The 3,951-nt window shown below is 37.1% G+C and overlaps 1 long non-coding RNA gene across 1 annotated transcript; it reads right to left on the bottom strand.

The window, feature by feature from the left end:
- Positions 1–1,334: 1,334 nt before the first annotated feature.
- Positions 1,335–3,082, bottom strand: LOC135289580 (uncharacterized). Its single transcript, XR_010352333.1, has 3 exons — positions 3,010–3,082; positions 1,492–1,556; positions 1,335–1,414 (listed from the first exon to the last, which is right to left on the bottom strand). It is a non-coding gene; the product is annotated as an uncharacterized LOC135289580 (long non-coding RNA).
- Positions 3,083–3,951: the final 869 nt, after the last annotated feature.

Raw genomic sequence — 3,951 nt, 5'->3', positions numbered from 1 at the left:
GACACTGCAATATTGTTATGGAAGTCTTTTTTTGCTAAAAGCATTTCAGAATCCAACTCACAACTTCACTTAAGAACAGTAGAATGCACAGTTTTTGTCCGTGACAAATTCTGGAAAAAAAAGTCTTCAATAAAAAAGAACAGCAAAACCCCACCAAAAAACCACAACACCCAAACAAACAAAAAAACAAACCAAAAAACAAAACAACTGAAAAACCAAACCAAAAAACCAAAAACATCACAAAGAAAAAGATAAATAAAAAACTCAAAAAACCTCCCAACCCAGCAGAATTGCTTTAAGACAAATGATACATGAAAATGTGGTGCATAATTGACTGCAAAAGCAAATACCAGTCTCTTTCTTTTGAATGCACTGTGTAACTGCAAATATTTATATGGTGCCTAGTGACTACAAATAGTTTGAAGTAGAGTGTAGTTTTTCTAAATCTGGTTTTATAGCTACACATTTGATGTGTTGTTTAACTATCATGGAATGCAAGATGGACAGAATAAAAAAAATAACTGCATTATTCATGCACTAATATAAAATATTGGGGAGGCTATGGTTTGTGAATTACATCAGCAGGCAAATCCAAACCCTACAATTGCTATCTAAAATGGCAAGTTTAATATGTAATGAGGTTGCAAATTAATCTCACAGATGATGTAAGAATGTTAGCTTTACATGTAACCTTGCTCCTGATACCCCTTTCATTCAGTAATTAAACTGAATTTGACTCTGGGTCTGTTTTCTTTAGATGGCCCCTGTTCCTGAGTAATACCCCATAGGAGCCCCACACTACTGATGTATTGCATTAATATATCATCAGAAGCAGTTGTCATTCCAATGATATATTAGTGTAATACACGAGAATGAGGCTCACTGATGATGTATTTAGTCCTTACAATATGGCATTGTCCAGGGAAGCAAGGGTCCAATAAGAGATTCATTACAATTACAGTATGAAGTCAGCTAATGCACTGCAGGTTGGGAAATGCATTTCTGGTACCAGGTAGGTAATTTTGATGCTAGATTCAGTGTCTTGTCATTGTTCCTAGTACTTCAGTCTACAAAATTTGTGACAGCAGTTGAAAATAATTCCAAAAAATGAACAAGCATTCTCTTATTTCTATTTTCTTCCCTCTTTTTTTGCTAAGCTGGTCTTTGTGAGCTATGTGTAAACTGTAGCCGATTGTTTCTTTTCTCTTCCTATTGGTAAATCTTTGTTCTCAAAATGTAAGCATCTTAGGCCTGGAACCTACATTTCATGAAAGATTGAAAAGTATTTCTCGCTTCCTGGTATCTCCCATAAGAAAATATTTATTAACAATACTGGCAAGATCTGCATCCTGTTTTGGGTACTTTTTGAAAACTTTTCATCAGAGCTTTCATAGCTGCTGAAGCCATTCTTCTCCTGTGAAAGATAAAGTTTCTGGTATCACTCTGAGTCAGCGATACTGATGAAATAATGTTATATTTCTCACTTTTTACCTTATTGAAGGCTGCAGGTGGATGAATGTTTCCTCTGCTATAGGAAGTAGTCTTTTTTGCCAGACCTACCAAATAAGGAAGATTTGGAGTGAACCATTTTGTTTAAAGGCTACAAGTACATTTTCTGCTAATAGACCTTGCAAAAAGTACTTTAAATGTAGATGAATTAGAGACTTACATTCTGCACTTTCTGTCTAGCCTCTGCTGCTTTTTCTGAGAGGACAAGAAATAGGAAGAGGAAAAAATGGAGTCTTTCAAATTTATATAATATAGGGCTGAAGGAAAGAGAGATGTTTTATGCATTGGGAAAGCAGTTACTGCTCACTTTCCTACAGTCCTTGATTGCATCGTAAATAAAACAGTAGTGTGAGTCATCCTGGACATACGATGTATTGAGATGCTGGTTGGGAAGGCCAGCTAGGAAGTTAAAATTATGGTGGAAGACCCTTAGGTTGGTTATGGCTGGACACAGAAGGAAGTGATATTCTCATTTATTGAAGAAGAAAGGAAAGGAAAGTGTGCAGAGGTTTTATAGCATCTCCTGGCCAAAGCTATTTTTGAAGAGTCTTCTTGCCTTTCTTGACCTAAGATAATTACCTTGGGCAAAACAAAGTGAAAAAAAAAAAAAAAAAGAGGAAAAGATTGAAATATAAGAGAGCATGATGAACTTCTGTTGTCTGCAGCCTTGGAAATTAGATTTTGTTTCTGCAAAAGGGAAAGTCAAGTGACAAAGTATGTGGTAGGTAATGGAAATGATATGTAACAATGGAGTGAAGAGGGGTGTAAGTATCATCAGTGGGTCTGAAATGATTCCTGTATGTGTGCATACATCCCTGACATATCTTTTAGACACATGTGGAATTTTAAACTAGTTAACAGGATTGCTGGAGTAATTTGTATAGCTTCAATGTAGACAACGAAACTGTGTTCCTTGAATGCCATTCCCCACACTACATACTGTTTTTACTGAGAGTGTTCAGATTTAAAGCAATAAAACTATATCTCCTTGGGCTGCATTGTGATACTCAGCTGAGTATCAGGTTGTGCACTGCCAGGTGACACCCATCTTGTGTTGTATGTCTGGGAATGGAGTTCATAATTTCCTCCAAATCAATTTCTCTTTACTTGGGGATTATATATGCACTTGGACTTGGCATTCATCATGCATGTAGAAGTTCCCTGGCTACCCGGTTCTCACAACGCACAAACAAAGGTTTCAAATCCTCCGAAAAACATAAAAGCCAGGAAGGCTGTGGCCTTGCCAAGTATGGAAGCTGGAAGAGGAGCCTTTGGTCTCTCTTCACCTGCTTTCATGCTAGTGGCTGGCATAGATGAAGACTTTTTGCTGTTAGTCTTTGAGATGAGTGATCCCATTGCTCTCACTCCCCAGGCTGCCAAGGGGAGGTAGGTACTCCTGCTGTCAGCTCCGTGGTCTAGTAGGAGCTGGTGAAAAACAGTTAATCTCAAACAGATACTCTCAACACATGTTAATCTAAGTGAGACAGCCCCAGATCAGACCTCATTTTCCCAGGGGCAGCCTGCACAGACTTTGTGCAGCGCTGTCTTCCTGCCAGGCATGTTGACTGCAGCTTCTCCTGCACTTCCAAATGCAAGAGTGAGGCTTGAGTATCTGGCATGTCGTGTCATAATATGCATCTCTGGATTTCCTCCAGCCTACCTGACTGGGGAAACTGAGTCATGGTGAATTGCTCTCTCCTAACTGTTGTACCCCAGAAACTTATGTGTTAACTTTCACTTAACACTTTATTTGATCTCACATCATTTATTCCTAGTATCTCCTTCAATTTCTCCCTCTGCCTGTTTAAGATCCACCCTTTCTTGATTATTCACATGAATAGCTTCCTGAGAATGCTTTAGCATTAACTCTTTTTATTTATAAGGACCTATTCAACTACCTAATAGAAAGAATGCATTAAATCTGTTTTAATTTGTCTTAGGGCTTCTTTTTAAAAAATCTGAGGCTCCTTGTATCTCCTACATTTATTAAGATTGATCATGATTGCATATAAATGTCCAATTTAGCAAGACATTATACCCAATGTCCTTGAGTTTTCCAAAATATTACCCTCATCTCAAGCAGCATTTTTCCTAGACTTGCCATCAAGTAGTCTAATTCTTATCTACATATGCTATCCACAGAAACATGAAGTATTATACTCAATTTCCCTGTATTTTGGCTGAATAAAGCTATTATCTAGATGCATGTGTGCCCTGAATAAGGTAGTAAAAAAAAAAACAAAAAGAGGAAAAGGAAAAAACATATTTCAGTGTCATCATAAAACAACAGAGCAAAGGCAAATCATAATTAGTATTTAATACTCCAGTGTTAGTTGACCAATTAGACTTTGAGTATTATATTGTATGTCTTTCAAACAAGATGTGTTTTTTTTGTGCATAGTTATTGCATAAACTTTTGTTTTTCCTTGTAATGTGTTTTCA

Source organism: Passer domesticus, chromosome 1, assembly GCF_036417665.1.
Source record: "Passer domesticus isolate bPasDom1 chromosome 1, bPasDom1.hap1, whole genome shotgun sequence".
NCBI classification, from domain to species: domain Eukaryota; kingdom Metazoa; phylum Chordata; class Aves; order Passeriformes; family Passeridae; genus Passer; species Passer domesticus.
This window is presented reverse-complemented; position numbering and strand designations above follow the sequence as displayed.